The sequence below is a fragment of the Cottoperca gobio genome, chromosome 17, assembly GCF_900634415.1.
Source record: "Cottoperca gobio chromosome 17, fCotGob3.1, whole genome shotgun sequence".
In the NCBI taxonomy this organism is placed as follows: Eukaryota; Metazoa; Chordata; class Actinopteri; order Perciformes; family Bovichtidae; genus Cottoperca; species Cottoperca gobio.
Window position 1 is genome coordinate 22587483 of NC_041371.1, and position 8731 is coordinate 22596213.

An 8731-nucleotide genomic window follows, 5' to 3' on the forward strand; every position below is an offset into this window, starting at 1 on the left:
TAACACAGTGAGCTCTTAACAAATACTACTTATACCTTACCTTTATTCTACGTACACCAGCGTAACACAGTGAGCTCTTAATGAATACTACTTATACCTTACCTTATATCACGTACACACGCGTAACACAGTGAGCTCTTAATGAATACTACTTATACCTTACCTATATCTACGTACACCAGCGAACACAGTGAGCTCTTAATGAATACTACTTATACCTTACCTTATATCTACGTACACCAGCGTAACACAGTGAGCTCTTATGAATACTACTTATACCTTACCTTATATCAACGTACACCAGCGTAACACAGTGAGCTCTTAATGAATTACTTTACCTTACCTTATATCAACGTACACCAGCGTAACACAGTGAGTTTTAATGAATACTACTTATAACCTTACCTTATATCAACGTACACCAGCGTAACACAGTGAGCTCTTAATGAATACTACTTATACCTTACCTTATATCAACGTACACCAGCGTAACACAGTGAGCTCTTAATGAATACTACTTATACCTTACCTTATCAACGTACACCAGCGTAACACAGTGAGCTCTTAATGAATACTACTTATACCTTACCTTATATCACGTACACCAGCGTAACACAGTGAGCTCTTAAGAAGATACTACTTATACCTTACCTTATATCTACGTACACCAGCGTAACACAGTGAGCTCTTAATGAATACTACTTATACCTTACCTTATATCACGTACACCAGCGTAACACAGTGAGCTCTTAATGAATACTACTTATACCTTACCTTATATCAACGTACACCAGCGTAACACAGTGAGCTCTTAATGAATACTACTTATACCTTACCTTATATCATACGTACACCAGCGTAACACAGTGAGCTCTTAATGAATACTACTTATACCTTACCTTATATCAACGTACACCAGCGCTAACACAGTGAGCTCTTAATGAATACTACTTATACCTTACCTTATATCTACGTACACCAGCGTAACACAGTGAGCTCTTAATGAATACTACTTATACCTTACCTTATATCTACGTACACCAGCGTAACACAGTGAGCTCTTAATGAATACTACTTATACCTTACCTTATATCTACGTACACCAGCGTAACACAGTGAGCTCTTAATGAATACTACTTATACCTTACCTTATCTAACGTACACCAGCGTAACAGTGAGCTCTTAATGAATACTACTTATACCTTACCTTATATCTACGTACACCAGCGTAACACAGTGAGCTCTTAATACTACTTATACCTTACCTTATACGTACACCAGCGTAACACAGTGAGCTCTTATGAATACTACTTATACCTTACCTTATATCTACGTACACCAGCGTAACACAGTGAAGCTCTTAAAATACTACTTATACCTTACCTTATATCTACGTACACCAGGAACAGTGAGCTCTTAACGAATACTACTTATACCTTACCTTATATCAACGTACACCAGCGTAACACAGTGAGCTCTTAATGAATACTACTTATACCTTACCTTATATCAACGTACACCAGCGTAACACAGTGAGCTCTTAATGAATACTACTTATACCTTACCTTATATCTACGTACACCAGCGTAACACAGTGAGCTCTTAATGAATACTACTTATACCTTACCTTATATCTACGTACACCAGCGTAACACAGTGAGCTCTTAATGAATACTACTTATACCTTACCTTATATCAACGTACACCAGCGTAACACGTGAGCTCTTTAATGAATACTACTTATACCTACCTTATATCAACGTACACCAGCGTAACACAGTGAGCTCTTAATGATACTACTTATACTTACCTTATATCAACGTACACCAGCGTAACACAGTGAGCTCTTAATGAATACTACTTATACCTTACCTTATATCAACGTACACCAGCGTAACACAGTGAGCTCTTAATGAATACTACTATACCTTACTTATATCAACGTACACCAGCGTAACACAGTGAGCTCTTAATGATACTACTATTATACTTAACTTATATCAACGTACACCAGCGTAACACAGTGAGCTCTTAATGAATACTACTTATACCTTACTTATATCACGTACACCAGCGTAACACAGTGAGCTCTTAATGAATACTACTTATACCTTACCTTATATCAACGTACACCAGCGTAACACAGTGAGCTCTTAATGAATACTACTTATACCTTACCTTATATCAACGTACACCAGCGTAACACAGTGAGTTCTAACGTATACTACTTATACCTTATATCAACGTACACCAGCGTAACACAGTGAGCTCTTAATGAATACTACTTATACCTTACCTTAATCAACGGTACACCAGCGTAACACAGTGAGCTCTTAATGAATACTACTTATACCTACCTTATATCAACGTACACCAGCGTAACACGTGAGCTCTTAACGTATACCTACTTATAGGCTTATATCAAACGTACACCAGCGTAACACAGTGAGCTCTTAATGAATACTACTTATACCTACCTTATATCAACGTACACAGCGTAACACAGTGAGCTTCTTAATGAATACTACATTATACTTACCTTATATCAACGTACCCAAGCGTTACTCAGTGAGCTCTTAATGGAATACTACTTATACCTTACCTTATATCAACGTACACCAGCGTAACACAGTGAGCTCTTAATGAATACTACTTATACCTTACCTTATATCAACGTACACCAGCGTAACACAGTGAGCTCTACTGAATACTACTTATACCTGACCTTATATCAACGTACACCAGCGTAACACAGTGAGCTCTTAATGAATACTACTTATACCTTACCTTATATCAACGTACACCAGCGTAACACAGTGAGCTCTTAATGAATACTACTTATACCTTACCTTATATCAACGTACACCAGCGTAACACAGTGAGCTCTTAATGACTACTACTACTTATACCTTACCTTATATCAACGTACACCAGCGTAACACAGTGAGCTCTTAACGATATACTACTTATACCTTACCTTATATCTACGTACACCAGCGTAACACAGTGAGCTCTTAATGAATACTACTTATACCTTACCTTATATCTACGTACACCAGCGTAACACAGTGAGCTCTTAATGAATACTACTTATACCTTACCTTATATCTACGTTACACCAGCGTAACACAGTGAGCTCTTAATGAATACTACTTATACCTTACCTTATATCAACGTACACCAGCGTAACACAGTGAGCTCTTAATGATACTACTTATACCTTACCTTATATCAACGTACACCAGCGTAACACAGTGAGCTCTTAATTGAAATACTACTTATACACCTTACCTTATATCAAAACGTTACACCAGCGTACAACCACATGTGAGCTCTTAATGAATACTACTTATACCTTTACCTTTCTCTAACGTACACCAGCGTAACACCACAGTGAAGCTCTTAATTGATCCTTACGTATACCTTACCTTATATCAACGTACTACACAAGCGGTAAACACAGTGAGGCTCTTAATGAATACTACTTATACCTTCACCCTATATCTAACGTACACCAGCGTAACACAGTCGACTCTAAAGATATACTACTATACCTTACCTTATGATCAACGTACACCAGCGTAACACATTGGCTCCCTTAACTGATACTTACTACTTTACCTACCTTATATCAAAACGTACTACACCAGCCGGTAACACAGTGAGCTCTTAATGAATACTACTTATACCTACCTTATATCAACGTACACCAGCGTAACACAGTGAGCTCTTAATGAATACTACTTAACTACCTTATATCAACGTACACCAGCGTAACACAGTGAGCTCTTAATGAATACTACTTATACCTTACCTTATATCACGTACACCAGCGTAACACAGTGAGCTCTTAATGAATACTACTATACCTTACCTTATATCAACGTACACCAGCGTAACACATGAGCTCTTAATGAATACTACTTATACCTTACCTTATATCTACGTACACCAGCGTAACACAGTGAGCTCTTAATGAATACTACTTATACCTTACCTTATATCTACGTACACCAGCGTAACACAGTGAGCTCTTAATGAATACTACTTATACCTTACCTTATATCAACGTACACCAGCGTAACACAGTGAGCTCTTACGAATACTACTTATACCTTACTTATATCTACGTACACCAGCGTAACACAGTGAGCTCTTAATGAATACTACTTATACCTTACCTTATATCTACGACACCAGCGTAACACAGTGAGCTCTTAATGAATACTACTTATACCTTACCTTATATCTACGTACACCAGCGGTAACACAGTGAGCTCTTAATGAATACTACTTATACCTTACCTTATATCAACGTACACCCGCGTAACACAGTGAGCTCTTAATGAATACTACTTATACCTTACCTTATATCAACGTACACCAGCGTAACACAGTGAGCTCTTAAATGAATACTACTTTATACCTTACCTTATATCTAACGTTACACCATGCGTAACACAGTGAGCTCTTAATGAATACTTACTATACCTTACCTTATTATCTAACGTTACACCAGCGTAACACCGTGAGCTCTTAATGAATACTAACTTATTACCTTACCTATATCTAACGTATTACAACCAGCGTAACACAGTGAGCTCTTACATGAAGTACTACTGAATACACTTCCCTGATATCTAACTTACACCAGCGTTACACAGTGAGCCTCTTAACTGAATACTACTTATACCTTACCTTATATCCAGTTACACAGCGTAACAGTGAGCCTCTAATGAATTACACTTATACCTTTACACTTGATATCAACGTACCCCAGCCGTAACACAGTGAGGCTCTTAATTGACTACTACTTTATACCCTTACCTCTAATCATACGTACACCAGCCGTAACAACAGTGAGCTCTTAATGAATACTACTTATACCTTACCTTATATCTACGTACACCAGCGTAACACAGTGAGCTCTTAATGAAATACTACTTATACCTTACCTTATATTCAACGTACACCAGGCGTAACACAGTGAGCTCTTAACTGAATACTACTTATACCGTTACCTTATATCTACGTACAACCAGCTCGTAACACAGTGAGCTTCTTAATGAATATACTTATACCTTACCTTATATCTAACGTACAACCAGCGTAAACACAGGTGAGCTCTTAATGACTACTACTTATACCTTACCTTATATCTACGATACACCAGCGTAACACAGTGAGCTCTTAATGAATACTACTTATACCTTACCTTATATCAACGTTACACCAGCCGTAACACAGTGCGGCTCTCTTAATGAATACTACTTATACCTTACCTTATATTCAACGTACACCAGCGTTAACACAGTGAGCTAGGCTTAATGAATACTACTTATACCTTCCCTTATATCTACGTACACCAGCGTAACATCAGTCGAGCTCTTAATGAATACTACTTATACCTTACCTTATATCTACGTACACCAGCGTAACACAGTGAGCTCTTAACGAATACTACTTATACCTTACCCTTATATCTACGTACACCAGCGTAACACAGGGAGCTCTTAATGAATACTACTTATACCTTACCTTATATCTACGTACACCAGCGTAACAAGTGTGAGCTCTTAACTGAATACTACTTATACCTTACCCCCTTATATCAACGTACACCAGCGGTAACACAGTGAGCTCTTAAATGAATACTACTTATACCTTACCTTATATCAACGTACACCAGCGTAACACAGTGAGCTCTTAATGAATACTACTTATACCTTACCTTATATCAACGCTACACCAGCGTAACACAGTGAGCTCTTACGAATACTTACTTATACCTTACCTTATATCTACGTACACCAGCGTAACACAGTGAGCTCTTAATGAATACTACTTATACCTTACCTTATATAACGTACACCAGTCGTAAACACAGTGAGCTCTTAAGAATACCTACTTATACCTCTACCTTATATCAACGTTACACCAGCGTAACACAGTGAGCTCTTAACGATACTACTTTACCTACCTTATATAACGTACACCAGCGTAACACAGTGAGCTCTTAATGAATATACTTATACCTTACCTTATATCAACGTACACCAGCGTAACAGTGAGCTCTTAATGAATACTACTTATACCTTACCTTATATCAACGTACACCAGCGTAACAGTGAGCTCTTAATGAATACTACTTATACCTTACCTTATATCTACGTACACCAGCGTAACAGTGAGCTCTTAATGAATACTACTTATACCTTACCTTATATCTACGTACACCAGCGTAACAGTGAGCTCTTAATGAATACTACTTATACCTTACCTTATATCTACGTACACCAGCGTAACACAGTGAGCTCTTAATGAATACTACTTATACCTTACCTTATATCTACGTACACCAGCGTAACACAGTGAGCTCTTAATGAATACTACTTATACCTTACCTTATATCTACGTACACCAGCGTAACACAGTGAGCTCTTAATGAATACTACTTATACCTTACCTTATATCTACGTACACCAGCGTAACACAGTGAGCTCTTAATGAATACTACTTATACCTTACCTTATATCTACGTACACCAGCGTAACACAGTGAGCTCTTAATGAATACTACTTATACCTTACCTTTAATCTACGTACACCAGGTAACAGTGAGCTCTTAACGAATACTACTTATACCTTACCTTATATCTACGTACACCAGCGTAACACCGTGAGCTCTAATGAATACTACTTATACCTTACCTTATATAACGTACACCAGCGTAACACAGTGAGCTCTCTAATGAATACTACTTATACCTACCTTATATCTAACGTTACACCAGCGTAACACAGTGAGCTCTTATGAATACTACTTCTACCTTACCTTATATCTACGTACCCAGCGTAACACGTGAGCTCTTAATGAATACTACTTATACCTACCTTATATCTACGTACACCAGCGTAACACAGTGAGCTCTTAATGAATACTACTTATATCCTTACCTTATATCTACGTACACCAGCGTAACACAGTGAGCTCTTAATGAATACTACTTATACCTTACCTTATATCTACGTACACCAGCGTAACACAGTGAGCTCTTAATGAATACTACTTATACCTTACCTTATATCTACGTACACCAGCGTAACACAGTGAGCTCTTAATGAATACTACTTATACCTTACCTTATATCTACGTACACCAGCGTAACACAGTGAGCTCTTAATGAATACTACTTATACCTTACCTTATATCAACGTACACCAGCGTAACACAGTGAGCTCTTAATGAATACTACTTATACCTTACCTTATATCTACGTACACCAGCGTAACACAGTGAGCTCTTAATGAATACTACTTATACCTTACCTTATACCTACGTACACCAGCGTAACACAGTGAGCTCTTAATGAATACTACTTATACCTTACCTTATATCCTACGTACACCAGCGTAACACAGTGAGCTCTTAATGAATACTACTTATACCTTACCTTATATCTACGTACACCAGCGTAACACAGTGAGCTCTTAATGAATACTACTTATACCTTACCTTATATCTACGTACACCAGCGTAACACAGTGAGCTCTTAATGAATACTACTTATACCTTACCTTATATCTACGTACACCAGCGTAACACAGTGAGCTCTTAATGAATACTACTTATACCTTACCTTATATCTACGTACACCAGCGTAACACAGTGAGCTCTAATGAATACTACTTATACCTTACCTTATATCTACGTACACCAGCGTAACACAGTGAGCTCTTAATGAATACTACTTATACCTTACCTTATATCTACGTACACCAGCGTAACACAGTGAGCTCTTAATGAATACTACTTATACCTTACCTTATATCTACGTACACCAGCGTAACACAGTGAGCTCTTAATGAATACTACTTATACCTTACCTTATATCTACGTACACCAGCGTAACACAGTGAGCTCTTAATGAATACTACTTATACCTTACCTTATATACGTACACCAGCGTAACACAGTGAGCTCTTAATGAATACTACTTATACCTTACCTTATATCTACGTACACCAGCGTAACACAGTGAGCTCTTAATGAATACTACTTATACCTTACCTTATATCTACGTACACCAGCGTAACACAGTGAGCTCTTAATGAATACTACTTATATCTTACCTTATATCTACGTACACCAGCGCAACAGTGAGCTCTTAATGAATACTACTTATACCTTACCTTATATCCTACGTACACCAGCGTAACACAGTGAGCTCTTAATGAATACTACTTATACCTTACCTTATATCTACGTACACCAGCGTAACACAGTGAGCTCTTAATGAATACTACTTATACCTTACCTTATATCTACGTACACCAGCGTAACACAGTGAGCTCTTAATGAATACTACTTATACCTTACCTTATATCTACGTACACCAGCGTAACACAGTGAGCTCTTAATGAATACTACTTATACCTTACCTTATATCTACGTACACCAGCGTAACACAGTGAGCTCTTAATGAATACTACTTATACCTTACCTTATATCAACGTACACCAGCGTAACACAGTGAGCTCTTAATGAATACTACTTATACCTTACCTTATATCTACGTACAGTAGTTGGACGTATTTGGACTCTGACAAATGTTCTGTCATACGGATATGCGTGACAGGGCCTTTAGAAAGTAAGTAAGAAACATTTATATGATATAGCACTTTGAAAAGCTACAAAGTGCTATACAAAAGAATAACTAGTAAAAGTACTT